Source organism: Manis javanica, chromosome 1 (genome assembly GCF_040802235.1).
Source record: "Manis javanica isolate MJ-LG chromosome 1, MJ_LKY, whole genome shotgun sequence".
Lineage (NCBI taxonomy): Eukaryota > Metazoa > Chordata > Mammalia > Pholidota > Manidae > Manis > Manis javanica.
This window is the reverse complement of record NC_133156.1, coordinates 233,525,267-233,548,222: the sequence shown is the minus strand read 5'-3', so window position 1 is coordinate 233,548,222 and position 22,956 is coordinate 233,525,267. Positions and strand designations below refer to the sequence as shown.

The following is a 22,956-nucleotide window of genomic DNA, read 5'->3' as shown; positions in this document are numbered from 1 at the left end:
CAAACGTGTCCTGCTGAGGTACAAGGAGTGCACTCACTCCATGAGTGAAAATGATAAGGTGTCCTAAGGCCAGAGAGATGGAAAAACAACTTTGTCCAAAGTTTTTGATGTCTTTCAAGTATTGGCTGGCCAGCTGAACTTCAGACATATTTACACAGATCCCTCTTTCATCTCCCTCTTTTTCAGCTCAGGCAGAGTCAGTTTTAACACGTGTTTCTGATTCAGTCACACTTAGTTCATCAACATGATGTTTTGTCTATGTAATTTCTTACTGAAAAAATCCTCCAGTATTGTGCATCTTTTCTTGGAGAAGGAAGAGACACCAAAACAATAACATAATTTGCTAGGCCCTGCACAAACGTGGAGCCCTTATTCGAAAGCTGTTAAGAATGTCAAGAGACAAAAAATCATATTGATCAGAGCACAGGCCTTTTGAAGGGCAGGGGTCTTGTGCAAATGCACGGCTCACAGGCCATGAAGCAGCCCTCAAGAGGCATTTCCAGTGCAACTGTTAAAGGCCTTCAGAACGGGCATCTTCCCCAGGTTCTTTAAAATAGGAATTCAAAACTGATGGAACAGGGATCTCCAAATGCGATGGGGTGACAGTCAGGAGAGGGCTCTTGTTCTTTCATTTATTCCCTCCTCACCCAGTCCAGTGAGGGCCTCCAGGTACCATGCATGCTGTTCAAGGCTGGGAGTTCACAGATCTGTGAAGATGACCCCTGCTTTTTATTTCTGCATCTCCAGCATGGCAGAGAGCCTTCTATACACAAGACATTTCATGAAAGGTCATTTAACTAAGTATATGGCTGGTTGAGGGACTACATGTATGGAGACGGACCATAGATGGTGCACAGTCCAGAATGAAAGCCACTTTCGACAGGCATCTGTGGAAGAACAAGTATCCTTGCCACTTGATTACATTATGATGGCTGCACGATCTCAGCTGCTCCCATGACTTTAATTGTCCTTCGGCTGTTAATTTGCAGGCATAGGAGCTCCCAGGCACCTACACGGGATCATGAAGATGGGCCGGGCACTGCTGCTCAAGGAGTACAGTGGAAGCATGTGCTTATACATGGCCCACTGTTCCATGCATGGCAGGCAGAACCACTGCCATCCTGAAGGGACAACGACCACCCTCAGCAATTTCTCCACTAGGTATGTCCTAACCCTTTATCCCACCAAGGAGGATGCTGTGCATTGTACTCTAAGGCAGTGGTGGTAGGAGAGGTGGTGACTTATTTTCATTTAAGAGCAGTCTATGGAAAAGGTACAAACAAGTCTGGGTTGAAACCCGCTCCTATTCTGCACTGGAGACAAACCCCACGCGACTCAGGCAATTTTCTGTGCATCCTCTATGTGCAAGCAGCACTCCTGCATGGTGCTTTGATTCTGTGAGGTCAGTACTTCCTTCTCAATTTTATTTATGAAGAAACTGAAACCAGGAAAGATCCAGTGCCCCCTGCAAGTGGGTGCTCCGCCCAAGATGTCCAAGCTCCAGCCCTCCCCAGTGCTCAGGGCTGGGGTGTCTGCATCCTCATCTGCAAACGGAAAGCAAATCTCTCTGCTAGTTTTACCAAAGGTTGCTGAAGGTCAGATATGGGGGATGGAGTAAAACCACCTCAAAAGCTGTAAAACACAGTAACAGATATGCAAATGAATATTATCATTTTTTGGCAAATAAACATGTACATTTTATACAAAAACACATTATGGAAGGAAAGTGATATATGTATGCTGTGTATTCTTCACCATGTCTTAGGGCAATCATTCTCATTTCTATTATTTGGTTATATTACCTGATTATAAAAATTGTATATGTTTATTGTGGAAAATAAAGATAATAAAGACAAAAATAAGCAAAAACATACCTACAGTCCCAGATCTTAATGGTAAATAATTACATCCTGTGTTTTCTATGTGTGTGAACCTATGAAACATAGTGTTGAGAAAAGATTACAGGATGCCTACTGTTTACATCCTGCTCCTAAAACGTAGCATTCATTCATCCCACATGACTGAGCTGCTACTCTTTCAGGCACATGCAAGGTCCTGGGAGAACGAAGGTGAGCAGGCAGGGAAACCGGCAAGGTAGGTGGATGTGGACAAAGCGATTACAGAAATGATCCTCAGCCATCTAGTGAGAGTGTAGGAGGGAAGAATGCATGAAATAAAACGAGGGGACAGGTTACAGTTACTAGGATGAGGGGGAGTAGGTTGGGAGGGGAGCAGCTTTTGTGCAGGCACCAAAAAGGCATAGTGCGCAGTAGGTACAAGGAACAGAAACGTGATCATGGACGGGGCTAAGAGGAGAGATGTCACGGGGTGTGGCATATGAAATTTCCCACATCATTCAAACTGCACATAAAATATCATTGTGAATGTCTGGTGCAGGTCTTCACCGCAAAGCTTTAACATATCAGGGGCCAGGTGGGAGACCAGCAGTCTTCCCTTCAGGCTTACAAGTGGAGTAGCTTTTCCTCTCTAGGGAGAGATGCGGCCCTTGCTTCTAAGGGGCCTCTTTATTCTTGTTATCATCCATCTGTCCCGGAGAAATCAGAAATGCCACCTGAAACTATTACATGAAAATACAAATATTTATATTGCATTCTTTGATTTATCTGCCTCTGGCTCCCCTGCGTCTTCTCCAGATCTCTTCAAATCTCCACTGTAAGGATTTGTCTCCATTTCCTCATGATGTGGAGCTTTGAATTCATGCAGCCTGTAGATCCAAGCCTGGCCTGAAGGGAAGGGCACAGTTCAGCAGCTCCTCTAGCTCAGGAGATTCCGTCTCAGGCTCTTAGAGGTAGACGAGATGGTGTCAGGTCCACAGGCTTTGAGGACCGCCCCGTCACCTCTCCAAACATCAGTTACCGCACGGGTGAAGCAGGTAGATGGAGATTGTGAAGACTGACATAAAGAGGGTGAGCACGTGCACACTGCCAGCCGCGGGGGCATGTCCAATAATGGGGAGTTGTTAAGACCAAACCCCAGACTTGCCGTCTGCAGTGCACGGCCTCAGGGGAGGAAATGGGGGCCCACAGTGCGGACGGGCATTTCCTGGCAGGACCGGGTCGAACAAATGCTGGATTGATAGGCTCCTTTCTCACAGCCGTCCTTTCAGTGATGACTGGCTATGTATATCAGGGCAATTGGTGTTTTCTTTCTGTGTGTGCACCCTAAAACGATTTCCCATTTTATAGGAAAGCCCCCAATAAATAATTAATTAAAACCCCATAATATATGACTTTTTAAATCCATTTATTATGCAACAAGAAAACCTAAGAAGTTCATGTTTGTAGATCACAGCACACTTGGAATTAATTATTCATCAGTTCTTGAAGCAGCTCATTTTCTCATTCTCTTCATTGTGCCTGAACTGTGGCGGGCGCTGAGGACAAGGACAAGGGGTGAGGGAAGAAATCCGACTTCTACAGAGGGCTTGCTAAACGTTAATGCTATTTCATTGAAAATCTCCCCACCGCCATTTGAGACATATGCTCCTGTCCTCGTTTTATGGAAAAGGAAATTGAGCTCAGATTTCTAGGTGATATTGACAAGGAAATGTTGGCCCTGAGACTTGATGTCAGGTACATTTGATTCCAATGTCTCTGCTCTCTTGACTCACTCGTAAGCTGTCTCCAAAGATGAGTGAAAAGCATCCCCTGTCCTTGACAGCCTCGGTTGTGCTACACTTAGAGGATTTTAACAGAGGGGAGGCTGCAAACAGACAGCCCAAGCTCCCTATGTGTTGAGCCCTTATCCTGAAAGATGGAGGTGCATGACATAGGCTTGGGTGACTCAAAAGATGGGTCCACCCTCCACATGGCAAACCAATATGAGCAAAGGGAACATGGGTGCTCAGGAGAGGCTGCAGCATTGCTCCGCAGGAAGGATATTGGTGTGCAGGGGTGGGCAGAATCCAAAGGCCCAGTCAACTCAAGTCTCCTCAATAAGGTGCTCACAATGGGTAGGTGGACCCAGAGGCCAATTCAAAGTTTTGAAGGTAAGTTTCAATGATCATCTTTGGAGAAAGTCTGTTCGTTCTTGTGTCAGTTTTTAAATTGAATTATTATTATTATTATTATTATTATTATTGCTACTGAGTTATAAAAGCTCTTTATATATTTTGGGTATTAACCCCTTATTGGATATATTGTTTACAAATACGTTTTTCCATTCCACTGGTTGTCCATGCACTCTGTTAGTTGTCTCCTTTGCTACACAGAAGCTTTTTAATTTCATGAAGCCCTGCTTGTCTATTTTTCTTTTGTTGCTTGTGCTTCTGGTGTCATATCCAAGAATGATTGCCTAGACCAATGATGAAGATTTTCTCCTAGGAGTTTCACAGTTTCAAGTCTTACATTTAAATCTTTAATCCATTTTGAGTTGATTTTATATATGGCATAAGATAAGGGTCCAATTTCAGAAGACCTACAAATGGCTGATGTATATGATGTATATGAAAAGAAGTTCAACATCACTAGTCATCAGAGGAATGCAAATCAAAAGCACAATAAGATATTGCCTCCTATCTGTCAGGATGACTATTATTTAAAAAAAAAAAAAAGGTGGCGACCAGTATAAGCAAAGATATGAAGAAAACATACTCTGTTACTGAGGATGTAAAATGGTACAACTACAATGGAAAATAATATAAAGACTCCTCAAAAAATTAAAAACAGGATTGCCACATGATCCAGCAATACCACTTCTGGATTTATATATAAAAAAGATCGGAATCAGGGTCTCAAGAAAATATCTGTACTCCCAGGTTCTCTGGTGCAAAATAATGGAGAGATAGAAACAACCTAATGAATAAATGGATAAAGAAAGTGTGGTATACACACACAATGGCGTATGATTTGTCCTTTAAAAAGAAGGAAATTCTGCCATATGCAGCAACATGGATGAAGTTGGAGGTAATTCTGCTAAATGACATAAGCCAGCCACAAAAGGACAAATACTGAATAATTCCACTTGCATGAGTTACCTAAAATGGTCAAACACACAGAAGCAGAGAGCAGAATGGTAGTTGCCAGCTGCTGGGTGGGAGGGAAATGGGGATCGCTGTTCAAACACTATAAAGTTTCAGTTATGTGAGATGAGTAAAGGAGGGGTCTGCTATACAATATTGTGTTTATAGTTAATAATATTGTACTGTGCTTACTTAGTATGTAAGATGGCAGACCTCATGTTAAGTGTTCTTAGCACAGTAAAGATAAGTCATCCTCAGCCCCCACTGGGAAGTAGGGGGGTCCTCCCCTCATCACTAAACTGAGGTTTCCCATCAATAGGTTCCCACTGGCCTGATTTGGGGAAGTTTTACCAAATACTGATACCTGGATTTCACCCCCCTCCCCCAAGGTGTCTATTTCATGGTCTGGGATGCATCCCAGGTAGTAGTATTTTTGGAAGCCTCCAAAAATGAATGTTAGCAGGCAGGCAAGTTCAAATATCACTGACTTTGAAAATTCTCTAATCTTCCATGGAACTCATGTGCCCAGGCACCATTTAAAAGATGAGTCACAAGGTGTCACCTTCCTCTTTACCATCCTTAACTCACGGTCCTTCCTACTTACCACTCACTGCCGCCTTCCTTCGGTCTCTTATACCTGGCCAACGGTGCACACTAACTCAACCCGGGGCACTGACTCCCTGGGTTTCTCACCTCAGAGAATATTTCTATTTAAAAAAGGGGCATTGATGGCTTAACAACAACCATGTCAAAAATCACGGAGATTGGAGCGGCCCTTTGAAGGCTTCTAAAGGGGCCTGCTGAGAGAAGTCCAAGCTGCTGTGTCTAGGCCAGTCTACCTAGGCTCCAAACGTCCTTAGAAAACAGCTGCCTCATTCTAAGTTGAGGCCATTCCTCAGCCTTTGAATTAATTTATCTTTGGAGTTAAAGAAGGATTTATTTTTCTTTAGAGGTAAGGCAACCTCCAAATTCCTAGATGGCCACGACATTCCCAAAGCCTCAAAGGGACTCTGACAGGTGAGCCAGTTGATCCAAGACTCTCCGGGTCCCATCATATTCAATACACACAACCCAACATCTGCCACACCCCACCCTGTGCTGCACGCCGGGCCCCTGCCCTCGACAGCTGCCTTCCAGACGGTGGAGAGAATGCAAGGCTGCGATCAGGGGACAGTGAGGGACCCGCTGTGAGAGCACAGGGAATGGAACGTCATGGGCTGAGACAGGTGTGCGGGTCAGGGAAGACTTCCTAGATGGGACAGGGCTGGCCTGAGGTCTTCGGGCACATCCCAGTGCCAGGGGGAAGGCAGTCCAGGCAGGGGGAATCACAGGAGGGACCAGTGTGAGTAAAGGCGTGGAAAGAGAGACATGACTTGGAGGAACTGGGAAGACTCCAGAACTAGGTTCAAAAGCCCTGGATAATTCTCATCTCAACACCATTTGAGGTTTTCTGCATGCAGTTAAGTAGGTGGCTCCCCCTTCTCCGAGCCCCTATTTCCAGCTGTAAAATGGAGCCATGGGTGATCTCTTCCCAATTTCCCATAGTTCTGTGTTGAGGAAGACTTCCCAGCCACCATCCTGTGCAAAGCAGATACTTTTATCTGCTTGGTCACTTTTAATCTCCATTCAATGATGTGTCAGAAGATACCCCCTCCCTCTGCCGGGCAGTGCACCAGCCAGAAAAAGAGGCCAAATAAAATGAAAATAAGTCTTGTGTGACAAACCAAGGCGGCACAAGTGTCTACTGCCTGTGGGGTGGCGAGCTTGGCCGTGGCTGTGCAGGGAAGTGACAGCATAGAAGGGATTCTGTCCTGTCAGGGCAGAGGCACCAGGGCTGACCCCGACCCAGGCCCAAGGCAAACCAGCCATCCGCTCTGCTGCGGTTGGAAGGCTTGGGTTTATGGTTCCCCACCAGGAGTGGATGGAAGGGTCTTTAGAGATGTTTTTCTTTGATTTCCTGACTCTTTTTTCTTCTGGAAGAAAAAGTAAACAAATTCTGTTCAGAATCCGAAGGCAACAGTGTCTGTGGCTAGAACAAGGCCAGTCTCCCCCCTCTGGCTGTCCGTTGCTCTTTGCACGATTCTATTTTGTTATGTTTTATTGTTTTAACCATATGGAATCCTGCCACTGGCACGGCTCTGCCCACTTGGCCTTCAGGGAGGCCTTGGGCTCTACTGCTCCCCAGGCTACAGTTTTGTCACTGGTCTATGACCAGCCACCGGACTTTGAGGGGAAACGCAGGAGGCTGATGCTGAGTGCCTGCTTGCGTCAGTCCCTTCAGACGAGGCGAATGTCCTCCTCCGTCAGGTCCTATAAGCGTTATTATCACTATTATCATTCTCATTTTCCTGAGGGAAAACCACGAGCTCTACCTTGACAGTCGGCTTCAGCTGCGTTGCTACAGGGCTTGTGTGACACGGAAGTGGCTCTGCAGGCAGCCGTGCGCTGGACCGTCCTGCAGTCAAGGAAGGAGCTTTGAAACAAGGGTGGACCCAGCTCTGGGCCCTGTAACAAGAACAACCACAGAAATGAAATAGCACCCAGTGGATCTGAAAATTTTGAAGATCCTTCTGCTTTAGATAAATCTACCAAACTGCTGAGAAAAAGAACACAACTCTCTTCCGGGTAAACAGCAGCCTGAATCAACCACACAGTAACATCCTGTGGTGTCACGGGCATTTCCCACTCTGGCTGACCCCGGAAGGCCAGGGCACAAGTCTCCATCCCTGGAGCCTTCCCTGGCTTCCTGCCCATGGGTTAGATCAGATTCCCCAAACTGCCCTCACCCAGACTGTGAACATATTTGGAGACAGAGCCTTCAGAAAGGTGTTGAAGATAAAGTGAGATTACATGGTGGGGCCCTCATCCAGTATGACTGGGGTCCCCATAAGAAGAGGAGATTGGGACACACAGACACATACAGAGGAAAGGCCATGTGAAGACCAGGGGAGGCTACCTGCAAGCCGCGAGAGGGACCTCAGGGAAAGCCTACCCTGCAGACACCTCGATCCTGGACTTCTAGCCTCGAGACCTATGAGAAAATAAATCACTATTGTTTACAACTGCCCAGTGTGTGGCATTCTGTGATGGCAGTTCGGGCAGCCTAACTACCCCACAGCCAAGCCAAACCCTCTCCCCATCCCAAGGGAAGGCAATTTCCCTCTACCAAATGCTTCTGTTTACAATGTTACCCTTGTTTCCTGCAAGGGAGAGAATATAACCGATGTGTATGGTACAGGAGAAGGCCATAGGGGTAGCGGTAGAGGCATTCGCTTTGAAAGACCAGGAAATTTTTTTTTTAAATACTTGCAGATACCTAAAATTACAGGTCTCATTTCAACAGATCCAATGTTGTCCTTTTCTTTTTCTTTTATTCTTCTTTATGATAATTTCTCTAAGTTTTCTCATCTATAATTGGAAATGATCACACTCATCATTAAAACATGTTCTAAGTATTAAGATGTGATAGAGTTCACAAAGCCCTAACAGAGTGCTAGGCACTCAGTAGGTGCTCGGCACTCAGTAGGTGCTCGGCACTCAGTAGGTGCTCAGAGAATGCTGTTTTCCTATTTTTATCCCATCTACTCTGAGAGTCTCTGAGGCAGGGAATCTTAAATACCATCAAGCTTATTGTACTAATTTGTAGGGCTGCTGTAACAAAGTATACAAAGTAGAGGATTTAACAACAGAAATGTACTGTCTTACAGTTCTGGAGGCCAGAAGTTCAAGATCAAGGTGTCAGCAGGGTTGATTCCTTCTGAGGACTGAGAAGAATAATGTGCCCCACATATGTGGTGGTTAATTTTGTGTCAGCTTGACTGGCCACCAGGCACCCAGATTAAACATGATTTCTGGCTGTGTCTGTGAAGATGTTTCAGATGAGATTAGCTTTGAATCAGTGGATTCAGTAAAATGGATTGCCGTCCCGAACGGTGGAGGAGGCCGAACGGGAAAAAAGAAGAAGGAGGAGGCCCTCAACCCCCTTTTTTCCACCTGCCTCACTGATGAGCTGGAACATCTCGGCTCATTTTCTCCTGTCCTCAGACTAAGATTTATATCGGCTTCCGTGGTATTTAGCCCCCCAGACTCAGAAGGCACTATACCCCTCCTTCTGCCTGGTCTCCAGCTTGCAGATGGCAGATTGTAGGGTTTCTCAGCCTCCAGAACTGTGTGAGCCAATTGCTCATAATAATTCTCCTTTTTTATATACATACATGTGTATACACATGTATTTATATACACATGTATGTACGTATATATGCACATGTGTTGTACAGAGGGTATATATACACGTATATATATCCTGTTGGTTCTATTTCTTTGGGAAACCTGGACGAATAGAATGCTTTCCTCCTGGTGACGGGTGCTTTGCTGACCTTCCCTGGTTTGTAGTGTCATGCCAAATCTCTGTCTTCATCTTCACACAGAGGTCTCCCTATGTGCACATCTCACTGTCCAAATGTCCCCATTTTCATAAAAATATCAGTCATATGGGTTAGGACTCACTCCAATAACCTTATCTTAACTAATTACAACTGGGTTGGGGCAGTGCCCCCCCGACACAGTTGAAAATCCATGCATAACTTTGGACTCCCCTAGAACCTAACTACTGATAGCCTACTGTTGACTGGAAGCCTTATTGAAAATAATCAGTTGATTAGCACACAGTCTGTGTGTTATATGTACTATAGACTGTATTCTTATAACCAAGTTAGGGAAAGAACATGTTTTTTCAAATTGTTACAAATCTCCCTAAAATTTTCCAATGTATTTATTGAAAAAAATTCCATATGTAGGTGGACCCATGCAGTTCAAAACTGTGTTGTTCAAAGGTCCATTCTATATCCTCCAAAAACCTATCTTCAAATAAAATTCCATCCAGAGGTACTGGGAGTTAGGATTTCAGTACATGAATTTAAGAGGTTGGGATACAATTCAGCCCGTAATAAACACTCTTATTTCAGTTGATGCTAGAAGTTATGACCTCTCTGTGCCTACCTTTGGACCAAGCAATGGAAACTGACTACTTTCTAAGGCAATTTTTCCATCTGTGGATATCTTGAATCATTATTGTTTTTTCCTATCATTCCAGCCCTCATGGACACAGAACATATTTTATTTTCCTTCTCATTCTTCTAAAGAATTTGAAGAAAAATATTTTTTGTTTTGAAAAGCCCAGGCTACTTGGAGTCATCCATAAGAGGCATATTCTACCTTGGCTGCTCATTATAATCACCTGGGGGGCTTTAAGCAAAGCCTAAGCCCGGGGTCCACTGCAGACCCCCTCCATCAGAATCTCTGGTGGGGCGACCAAAGCCTTGGTTTGTTTTGCAAAGGTTTCCAGGTAATTCCAAGGGATAGCAAGGCTATACTGACAACCCACTGATCTGTTAGGATACTGGGGGCTTATCTCATCTCTACTGATGAGACACCTGACTGTCGGAGAGCATATTTCGATGCCTTTGGATTCAACTAAATATGACATGATAACACTCTAACCATTAAAAGACTGGGAAAACCCTGCATGAGCCTGTGTCTAATATTCCTCCCTTTAGTTTTCAGACGTGTATATGCAAGAAGCAATGTGAACCATGTTTTAAACTCAGTGACACTTAGGCCATTTTGAAATGGTACTTTGTATGAAGCTTGCTAATGCTTCAGGACTCTGTTTGAAAGACCTGGTTGCTACCTAGAAACCAAGTGGCCTGGGTTGAGTTTGGCAGACAGAGTTAACAGCCCAAAGGATCTAGTCAAGGTCCCAACCATAGTCCATGAGTTGAAATCCCCAAAATAGCTGATGTCTTATTTTTAGCACCGGGGATAATGCAGATGGTTGTCTTTTTGAAGGGCGTGAGGGATCAGTGAACCTCTTATATTCCTTTGGCCCTGTCACATTGTATCTCCTGGAAGTTTAGGGATCATGTCTTTTTTCTCTCTCCCTGAAGACTTAACCATTTATCAAAACTGTACTGATTTGCATCAGGCTCCATCTTATAGAAAGCAAACAAAAATGACTAGTTAAGATAAGATCTGAGCAGGAAGCAGCTCAATTACAGAGCAAAATAAATGCTCCAGGAACACAAATAGCTCTGAGGGAATTGCATGTTAATGGAGAGCATCATAAAATCCAGTTCCTTCATTTTATAAATGGAAGGTCCAAGGCCATGAGAATGAGAGAGATGGTAACTCACTGAAGGTCCACAAAACTCTGTCTCCATATCTCCAGGGCAGAAACAAGGTCTCCTGCCTTTCAAATTAGAGTTTCCCAAAGTAGCATCTTGCTGGGAGATGCCCAGATAAAAATAAAATACAAACATGATTTATTTTATTTTGTTCAAGTAGCCTTGGCCTGTAGCACCACCAGTATTTGATGTTGAGCACAGTTTTGCTAATGATCAGAAGGTGGAGAGCCCAACCTGACCAAGGTTGCTCAAGGCAGGAGAGAGAGAGACTGACAACAAAAAGTCCAATGTGTGGTAAGAGAAAATGGCAAAGGGGACAGGGATGGGGGCACAGGCAGGAGCCTGTCCCAAGATCAAGCAGGAACAGAGGACGACTGTTCAAGCGTGGGAGTGACGGGGTCACAGGCACTGTTAGACAATTTTGCCCATCCCTGGCTCTGCATTAGAATGAAACAAGAAAATTTTAAAACCATACTGGTACCCATACTCTGCCCTGTCCCCAGTAATTCCCACTGATTAGCTATGGGGCCCAGAAATCATTAACCCATTAAAACTTCCCTGGTGAGGAACATGTTCTAAGAATCCAAGTAGGAAACGATGAGGGGAGAACTGGCATCACGAGAGGATGTGCAGTGGGAAGGCTGGAAAGGAGAGAGAAGCCAGGGTGAGCCAGCGGAACGGGGAGGTTAGCTGGAGAAGAGGGGAGAGGGGGCACGTTTCCGGCTTCGGTGGCTCGGCAGTTGACAGGTCTATTTATTGGGCCATAGAGAACACAGGATGCAAGGTTTGATGGGGGTGAAGACAAATTCACATTTAGACCCACTGAGTCAGAGAAGCCTGTGCAGCACGGATAGAGTTTGCGGCAGCTGATCTGGTGAAGCAGCCTGGAGCTTAGCAAGTGGCTCTGCACGGGAGACTGCTACGGGTCAGTATTTATGAGCTCTAACCCTCACTCAAAGCAAGAGAGGAACCTTCGGGCAAGGCGAAGGCCAGAACCAGGTCACTGCACACCCTGGACACGTGAGACGTTCACTACCGCTCCTGCTTGGCCCTGTCCGATGACGACTCCAGGCTGCGGTGACCCTCACCGCAGGCGTGATGCGGGGCAGGCCGGGTTGCTAGGCACATGCCATTTTCATCAGTGAGACCTGTCCTATCCCAGAGACTTGAGTTTATGGGGAGAGATGGGGAAGAAGAGGGGGACAACAGGGCTGAGGGACCACGGCGGGGTCTGCAGCAGAAAAGGGGGTGCAGGGAGTCTCTGAAAGCATTCCATTATTTAAGTGGCTCTGAAGAGAGAGAGAAATAGATTCCCGTAACAGAAACGTCAGGCACTGGGAAAAGATACACAAGAGCTTTAGATACTGGTCTCACCAGGAAGTTAAGCAAACAACTCAGTCTTACATCATACCCTAGATATCGCCAAACACGGCCGAGGCCAGACCACCAAGGAGAGCCCCTCACTCCCCCCAAGGCTCCGGCCAAGCTCCTATGCTCTGCAGGCAAAGCTGCCCTGCCCAGCTTGGGGTGTGTGGCTCTGGGTGAGAACAGGGAAGCAGCTCAGGCAACATCTGAGCTCCTCAGGTAGAAGAGGAGAAGAGGTGGCTGCTTACTAGGAAAGGCACCAGCCTTTGCAGTTCAATGTCCCTGTGCATGGCTGCCAGAGACAAATGTCCCTGATGGAGTCTGACCTCCACACATCTCATAGGAAAATTCGTACAAAGGTTCCCAAAGAGTGAGGACTTCCTCAGGCTCGGGGTCCCTCTAAAAGCTATGCCAGATCTGAAGTTCAGATCCCACAGCACACAGCTGCCGTGCAAGGTGCTGGACACACATTTCCTATTTAATCCCCGTGATAACTTGGTCAGGGGCTTGTTCTCTACTTTGCCTAAAGAGACCTCACCAATGAACGGTGGGTCAGGATGGGGGGCAGATCTGTCTGGGCCACTCCTGCTCCCCCTCGACAGCTGTGCCTTTCTTCTCAGTTCTCTTAACACCTGGGCACAGCTACAGCCCGAGGCATTTCCAGGACTGGGTGGGTGGGCACCTGTCCTACTTCAGGTGTTACCTTGAACCTACTAAGGTATGTTTGTTGGTTTGTCAAGAAATGGAAACAGTAACACGCCAAGTGCTAGGGACCCCAAATCTAAGTTGGAGCCTTACCATTCACTAGCCTTATACTTGCAGAATACATACTGTACTCTGAAGAGCAGTTTTCTTTTCTATATAGTAGGGATAATAATACTGAACTCATATTTTTTTAGCTTAAACTTCTAAATCTGTCCCAATATATTAAGATGGCTAGTTTGGTCTTGCTGTCCTTGACATTAACTAGGGAGTAAGAATCTACTCGAATGCTGGACTCTAGCCGAAGAGTCCCCAGTACCTTTGCACTGGTTTTGATGAGGCACTTGGAGTTACTCTGTTTGGCTATCTTGAGCTGTTACAACCTAATAGTATGGTAACTAACTCCATTGTGGTGATGGGACAGCACCATTAACTGGTACAATGGGAAATAATGGAGCCTTGGTAATGATCTGGCCTGTCCCCGCGTGCCTTCTCCCGGAGCTCTGAGCAAGACACGCCAGCAGACCCAGCAGGGAGTGTTACTGAGACAGATGGGTTTTGACAACGAGGAAAAAGGCACCAATCATAAGGCACCAACAAAAAGAAAAAGCACTCATTCCTACTTAGACTAATATCTGTTTCTTCTGCTTAGGTCCAATGAAAAGGGGGAAAGCCCAGTGGTTCAGGTTCAATGTCAGCTACACTCCCGTGCTGCTGGTGTCCTCACTGGGCCCAGCTGCTTAATTTATAATACCATTTTCTCAGACCTCCATATTTCATCTAAATCTGGTCTGGATATTTTGTAATAATAAGTATATTTAGAGATATGAACAGCCCTGATTTGATCTTACAAGGTGCATGTTGTTAAAAACAGACCTCTCTGAATCTGGGTCAGGAACGGCTGAGCTATACTGATTTGGAGCCGAGGTCCGCGTCCCCCGCTGACTCACAGTGTGGGTGCCCTCAAAGTGCAATAAACTGTCCGCTGCAGAGAACAATGTCCCCATTGTGAAAATCGCTGCATTCCAGAGCCTGGGCTTTCTGCACAACACAGCTAAGTGTGCCTGGTGAGGGGGCTGAGGCATTTGTGGAAATGAGACTGTTGGCTGCAGTGTTTTCTGTAGCTCCTGTCCCTTCCTGTCTGAAGGAGTCTAATTGGATGCAGCTGGCTTACCCCAGTTTTCCGAGCTTGAATTTGCTGAGAAAGAGGTGTGGGAAAATCAGCTCCCACTGTATTCTGAGCCCACAGGCATGGGACACCCCTGAGATAACCACTCAGAATCTCACTATAATCACTGTGTGTGTTTTCCCAACTGCCAAGACCCAACTATACAAAACTGAAGTCACTCTTTAAGAATGCTGGCAGATTATATTTATTTCCAGCTTGAAACACTGGGAATAAATATTAATAATAACAGTAATAATTTGTAACATTACTTATTTCTCCAAATAATTTCCCTCATACTACTAGTTGACTAGCCACTTTAACTTTATTCTAAAAACAAGATGTTTTCAGACGAGGGTACAAAAAATGGATGAGTAGCATGGTGGGAACACTTGAAGTCCAGCTCTGTGAGTTACCGATTGTGTGACCTTGGACACGTCGCTTAAAATTTGTCTTAATCTGTTTCCTGAGGTTACAAATGAATATTTAAATCACATGACAAACTGAAACAAGGGATTATAAAAGGTGTGATCAGGTAGTAATGAAATTAGACTTTTTCATTTCATTTATTTTCTTTTTTTTGGTAGATTTAAGGTATATACCAACATGAATGTGTTTCTTTCCAAGAAGTTCCTCTAAAGAGGGAAGAAAGCTCCTTCCTAGAGCACAGTAATCCTCAAAGCAGTTTTGGCTTCCAAACTGGGAACTGATAGAGTGCTTCCTGACGAGACATTCGACTTTGCATGATGTGATTTCATCATCACATTCTTTGGTACGTATTTATTTTTATCCCCATTGATAAGTCACTGCATTTATTTCCTTGCCTTGCCTTTGAATGATTTTGGCTCTTTACAAAAGTCAAATCCATTCTCGATGTTCAAAGGGATGACATCAGTGTAGAAACTGCAAAGTCTGTTCCTGCCCGTGGCCTAGTGCATGCCGTGCTCTATTCGGCATCTCTCATGCACATCTGATTTTATCTTTATAATAACATTGCAAGATAAATAATGTTATCTCTAGTCTAAAAATGATGATACTGAAAATTGAATATTTTAATTTATTCTTACCTACCTGATCAATAGGGGAGCTATAATTAGACCCCAATTCTTTCTAAGACTAAAGTCTGTGTTGTGTTTTGTTTTGCTTTCCCACCACCCAGGTATCGTCTCCAGTCATGTGGGTAAGCATACCAGGTAATGGGTCTCATCATTTTATAGTCATACCTCCTTCCCTTATTTGTTCATTCACCACATTTTTCTGTTGAGTGCCTTCTGTGAAAGACCCTGAAGGGGACCTATGAGATCCAGGACTGTATGAGACACCCTGACTTCTCTGGCTCCATATAACCAAAGTGTTCCATTTTCCCAGTGACTCAAACAACTAAACGTGATACAAAATTAATTTCTTACATGCCACAAATCAATACTGGTTATCCTCAGAACAACCACAATGGTAGTTTAGCTGGATCCAGATAAGATCAAAATAGAACTTACCTCCTTGTTAACTGTCATCCCAGGTGCACACATATGCATGCATTCTGAAAAGTTGTACTAAAAGCAAATACATATTGAATGATATTTGCCCTTTGGCTTCATTATAATATTAGAAATAAAATTCGTGCATCAAAAGTAACAAATTTGCTCCCACATCGACTCAAGGGGGAATAACAGGACTAGATTGACACTCCCACTTGCAAAAGCCAAAGCCAAACAAACAAAATATATGAGAAAATGTTTTCAGAGCACTGAGCATCAGGCAACAAAAGACAGCAATCAATGAAGAGAGGAAGTAAATGAGGGAAGCAGTCATCTGTCCCAGCCTACTACCTTAGGGAGTTTGCAGACTATGCCCTAGGGAACCTAGGCGGAACCTGGCAGTTCTTGGGTAAAGAAGTAAAGCTGAGATTTCAGGAAAACCAAAGACGCCATAGTTTGTAGGACAGAGTACTGAAGAGGAGAAAGCTATGCAGAGAGAGAATTCTACAGAAATGCAGAGGGGCTTCCTCAGAATTTTGAATATTGATCCAGATAAGAACATGAGCATACTACCTGAAGCTGGCGAAAGAATCATTCAAAGAGTTAAAAGGAACAATGCTCAGCACTCACACATGATTGGAAATAGTACCTTTTCCACCAGCCAGATTGGAAAAATTCACTATCCCTGGGCATTGGGTAGAATACTCAGGAGAGTCTTGCTTTAGTAATGTAGGGTAATCCTCAAATTGCTCTGGATCTGCCTAACAAAGGATTAAAACAAGACCCTAAAGGTTCAAACTTTTTCCAAGTAACAGCATTGCAGAATAAAGTCCAAGAATATTTATAACAGTATACAAAAATAAATAAATAAATCTAGCATCCAACAAGGTAAAATTTACAAGGTTTGTCCTCCCATCAAAGATTCTGACCTAGAGCTGACACACAGGTTTGCATTATCAAAGACATTAAAATAGTCATTATAAGTGCATTTCATAAATTCAGAAAGTTAAGTAGAGATGCAGATGGTTTTTTTAAGAGCCAAATTGAACTTCTAGGAAAAAAATACAATGTGTGAGAGGAAAATACACAGGACAGGATTAAAGTCAGGTAAGATATTTCAGAAGAAAAGATAGCGAACCTAAAGACATAACAACAGGAACAAAAGGAACCACTGATAGAATAATAATTAAAAAATAAAAAAGAACATTAGTGAGCTGTAGGATACTTCAGGCAACCCAATATAAAATTTGTGATTCCTGAAATAGAGAAGAAAGCAAAGGGAACACACACAAAAAAAAAATTGAAGAAAAAAATGCCCCTCCATTTTTTTACTTGGTGAAACTATCTGCCTACAAACCTAAGAAATATGAAGAAAACTACACCAAAATACATTATAATCAAACTGCTCAAAACCAGCAATAAAGAGAAACTCAAAAAAGCATGCAGAAAAAAAGGATACATTTTATACATAGAAACAAATGCAGTAGTGACAGATTTCTCATCAGAAACAATGCAAACAAGAAGACAAGTTAGGAACATCTTTAAAGCACTGATAGAAAAAAATTGTCAACCTCAAATTCTATACTCAGCAAAAATATCTCTCATAAGCCAGAAGAGAAGTAAAAAGATATTATTCAGAAAAACAAAAGCAGAAAGCTTCATCATCAGCAGGCACACACTCTAAAAAAAAAAAAAACACTAAAGGAAGTCCTTTGGACTTCCTTCCAATCTTTCAGAAGAATAATATTAAATGGAAATAGGATTCTACACAATGGAACAAAGAACACTAAAAATGCTTACTACATGGTAAATACATGTGTATTTTTAATTATGAACATCACTTTTGCACAATGACTGTAAATGAACATAGAAACATGCATAATAATATATAAAATAGATGACAATAGCACAAAGTCTGAAGGAAGAGAAATAGAAACATAAGGCTCCTATGCCATGTGTGAAGCAATGATATTGTGTATACGTAGATTGTGATAAGTTAAAGGTACACACTGTAAATTTTAAAGCAACCACCAAAATGACAAAAACAGAGTTACAGCAATTAAGCCAAAAGTGGAGTTAAAACTGAATTATGAAAAATACATGACTGATCCCAAGTAAAGGCAGGAAAGAAGGAATGAAGAACGGCTGGAATTTTGCTTGTTTAATAGCAAGATGATAGACTTAAATAAGTGCATTAAGTGTAACAAGTTTTAATCCCTAATTAAAAGGCAGAAGTTGTCAGAGTTTACAAAAAAGAGATTTCCAACTACATGCTGCCTACAGAAACACACTTCAAATATAAAGGTACAAAAAGGTTAAATGTAAAAACATAAAAGATACACCATGCTAATGCTACTTAAAATAAATCTATACCGGCTATATTCATGTCAGACAAAATATATTTTAAGGAAGAATATACTAAGAATAAAGCCATGAAAGTCTAGTAGGCTGAAGAGTAGTATACATACTGAATGGAGAAATTAAAGATCTAAATGAGTGAAGAGATATATATCCTGTTCCTGCATCAGAAGATCAATATTGTCATGTTATCCCCAAATTAGCCTAAAGATTTAATACAATCCCAATCAAAACTCCAACTGTCATTTTAGTAGTAATGGTCACATTGATTGTAAAATTCTTGTGAAATCACACAGGACCTATAAATAACTTGTAAAAGAATAAGAAAGTTGGAAGATGGCCACACCCTGATTTTCATACTCATTATGAAAATGCAGCCCTCAAGACAGTGTGGTGTTGGTGCAAGTATAGAAAGACAGATCAATAGAACAGAATAGAGTCCAGAAACTGAACCACACATATCTGGATAATGGATTTTCAACAAAGATGCCAAAGCAGTTCAGAGGATAAAGGATAGTCTTTTCAATAAATGATGGTGCAACAATTTGATACTCATACATAAAAATAAAATAAACAGATCCATGTTTTGCACCATATGCAAAGATCACTCAAATAGATTATTGACTTAAATGTAAAAGCTAAAATTACAAATCTTCTAGAAGAAAACCTCTGTGAGCTTGAATTAGGCAAAGATATGACACTAAAAACAACATCTGTAAAATAACATTGATAAATTGCATTTCATCAAAATTTAAAATTCTGCTCTTTGAAAGACACTAAGAAAATAAAAAGAAAAACCCCAAAATGGGGAAAAATATATTTACAGAGCATATTTCTGACAAAGAATTTATATCCAAAATACATAATAAACCTCCAAAACTCGGTAACAGGAAAACAAGTAATGACAACAAAAACTGAACAAAATACTTGAACAGGTGCTTCATTAAGGAAGATAAGTGCATGAAAATAAACTTGATATCATTCTTCATCAGGGAAATGCAAGTAAAAATCGTAGTGAAATGCCACTAAATATTTATTAAAGTTGCTAAAATTAAAGAGAAATAGGTGAAGGGGGCAAAGAGACAGAAAATCTCAATCACATATAAATTAGTCACAGGGATGAAAGTAGAGAACAGAGAATACAGCTGATAGTTCTGCGACATCTTTCTATGTCGACACACACTGACTGCAGTAGTTGGTGTGAGCATTTAATAAGGTAGATTACTGCCGAATCACTGTGTTGTCTACTTGAAACCAATACAATACAGTTTATCATCTATACCTCAATAAAAAAATAGAAATAAAAATGACCATATCCAGTGTTGGTGAGGAGGTAAAACTCTCATGCCCTGCTGATGGGATGTAAACAGGCAAAGCCACTTGAGGAAGCATATGGAAAGGCATGTATGAAACACAAAGATTTGTTCAAAAAATCTTCAGAGCTGTTTTCATTGCAAGAGACCAAACTCAAAACAATCCAAATACCAATAAGAGGTGGATGGATAAACAAGTTGTGGTGTATCCACACAACGGAATAAAAAAGACCAAGATACGGTGGTGCTATAGATGACCCTGAGAATAATCGTGCAGAGTGGAAGAAAACAAACTAGAGGGCACGTACTGTTCGATTCCATTTAGATAAAATCCTAGGAAGTGTGAACTAACGTGTCGTGAGAGAAGGCACATCTGCGGTGGGGGAACCCCGGGAAACAAGAAGGAGAGATTACAAAGAGGCACAGGAGCTCTTGGTGGGGTGGAGGTGCTCAGTGTCATGAGTGTGGTGATAGTCCCATGAAGATACACACCTACCAGAACTTATCAAAGTCTATGTTTTTTATATGTTCAGCTTATTATAAATTAAAATAATTTGTACAGTTTTTAAGGATAAATTCTACTTAAAAATGCAATCAATCTTTTAAAAGTCACATTTCCAGAGGACTAAAAAAAAAAACAGAACGATTTTCTGATGAAATATTGATTAAATTGTCCAAAACAAGCCACAGGATATGAATGGGAAACAGCTATGCTGGTTCTGGGTGGCGGAACAGCTAGAGGGCCTGAAGAAAAAATAGTGGCAGCTTAGCTGAACAGAGCTCAGTGGAGCGAAAAGTGGCTGCAAACCTCGCAGTGTCCCTCATAACCATGCTACAGGCGGAGGGGGAGAGGCAGCCCCTTCTAGTGCTTCGGTGTGTACTTCTCAGCACTTGGAAGGTGCAGCTGGCTTCCAGAAATGCACAGGTGGGACTGACTTGAGGGCAGATGGGCAGGGCTGGAAGCTGCAGATACAGAAAAAACACCATAAATCCAGCCATAACCTAAAACTAGAGGGAAGGGGGTGGAGGGGATGTCTCCCTCAGGCACACAGTTCAGCAGTCCCCATGGAAAGTGCAGCAGAGCCTGAGGTCCGATGGTAGGGTGAGCTCTTGGCCCTGAAAGGCCGGGTGGCCCGGAGCCGGTGTCCCTCCCCACCCCACTCTCCAGGCAGAAACAGAACCCAACCCTGGGGCTTGCCTCTCCCTGTGTCTCCGCGCACTCATCCGAAGGCTGAGAGGGAGCATGGAGCTTTGCGGAGAGGTTACTCAGGGCTGGCCCCGAACCCATGGGCCCTATTCTTCATCTCTCACTATTTCCAAACTTCTTTTTCCAAACTGGCCTGATTTTCTTTTCCTTTCTCTCTCTTTTCTCTCTCTCTCCTTCCTCACATTTCCTCCTTCCTTCCAATCTGCTTTAGATGCTATCTGAACAAAGCAGGAATACAAAAATCAAGTACGTGAAGGTCACTTTTCCAGCAAATATTTACTAAGGAGCCTCCACGTACTGGGAACTGGGATGGTCGCTGGGATGAGCAAATGGAGAATAGAGTCAAAGGGATAAACATGCCACAGCACATTGCCAAATGACCCACATATGCTAAAAGCAAACATGTAGAAATCTGTGATGGAGGGAGCCCTGGGAAAGGGCAGACAGACAGCTTTGCCCCCGAAGTACTCAGGGAAGAAGATACCATTTGAGCTGGACTTTGCAGAAGGAATAGGAGCTTGTCAGTCCAACAGGAAAGAAGTGGCCAGAAAAACAGGCATTTCATGCAGCAACACAAGTGCAAAAGCAAAAAGCAGTGAATGGAAGTTCCTATTGTGAACCCTAAACACTCCAGCCTGGCTGGAATATGACATGACATGTATCTGGGGCTGGAGCGGCCCTACAGGTGCCAATTAAATGCCTACTTGATCTGGGGCTTGTGTAAGCCACTAGCTCAGGGCCACCATTTTTTTTCCCTCCAGATTAAGATAGGTTTGAATTATCACTGATTTTGGCTTCAACTCTGTGATCTCATGATACTTACACGTGTCAGGAACGTCTTCCGTCTCTCAGTATGTGTATGAACCCATCGGCCTGACTTATCTACTGTATCTTTGGAGAGCGTGAATGATGAACCATCTCTCCCATAAATGATCAACAAGCAAATCTCACCCCTGAAGCCAGAGACGATTTTTGGCCTAAAGCCTGGTCTTTAGATGTAGTTAAGGATAAAGAGAGGTGATCTTAATATTTTCAGCAAGCAGTGCAGTTAAGGAAAATAATAAATGTGATGTCGGTGCAACTTTGCCAGCACTGTTAAACATGTCGCGATGCAAGAAGCATTATGCTATAGATAATTCTTCTCTCTGCCTGTCCTCCGTCAGCCTTGTCCTCACGGAGGATGACAGGAAACAGAACATTCAGCAGGAGACCTGCAAAGGACTGCAAGCTGGTCCAGAGGCCAACCTCTGGCTCGTGCAACTCCCAGGGACCCGTGCTGTGCTCCCGAGAGCCCTGCCTGCTCTGCTACAGTGCAGAACTGCACACGTCAGCATGAGGAGTCCCAAACTCCCATTTTACAGAAGAGAAACCTTCCTAGGAGGCCTAAGAAATGGGTTCCAGACTGAGTCATGAAGAGAATCGTAGCCTCTTTGTGTAACTGAGCTTCTAGGAATCTGTTTGAAGGAAATTAAAAAAAACAAAAAAAGCAAAGATCAGGGAATCAGGTCCAGGATGGAATTTCAGCTCTTCTTTTTCCTGGATGAACAATGCTTAGCTAGATGGTCGCCTTCTTTGCATTTCCCTGTTAGATGGGGATAATAATATCTAGTGCAAAGGACTGCCACAGGGTTGGAGGGAATGCATGTGAAGGGCTTGGCATGGTGCCCAGTACAAATTAAGCACTGGCTAAGGACTCCACTATAATATATCCACGGCATGAGGCTTATAGTCTGTGTCCCTCTGGTGACAAATAAAAAAGGCATATTTCTTGGTGAGGTAGGGTTATGAAGTTAATACACGTGGAAAGTAAAATATAGTCAAACTGTCCTTGAAAATCACTTAGGAAGGTTCCATGGCAGACAGCAACATTTTTAGTGATTCCAACACAGCCAGTGGTTTGTTTTTTCTATTTTTTTCCCAACCCAGCAATTAAAAAAATTTTTTCACCACCCATTATTTGGTTGACCACCAGATAAAAAGTAATTGGCTTATGTTTCAAGACAATATTCTACCCAGTTTTTAGGGAGGCATGCAATGAAGGCAGCTGGCAGAAGGAAGAGCGCGCCCGTTATTTCCTCATCTGTCAAACGATAAAAACAAGGCAGCACTGGGCACCCTGCCCTCCTGACAACTTTATTATGAGGGCCAAATAAGAAAATGCAAGAAAGAAACAACTGTTTAGGCTCTAACATACGTGCAAAATGAACA

At 43.2% G+C, this 22,956-nt stretch overlaps 1 long non-coding RNA gene across 5 annotated transcripts in view; it reads right to left on the bottom strand.

Annotated features, from left to right (window-relative positions):
- LOC118973916 (uncharacterized) overlaps positions 1-22,956 on the bottom strand; it is a 185,603-nt gene that overhangs the window by 97,997 nt on the left and 64,650 nt on the right. The window lies entirely within an intron of this gene.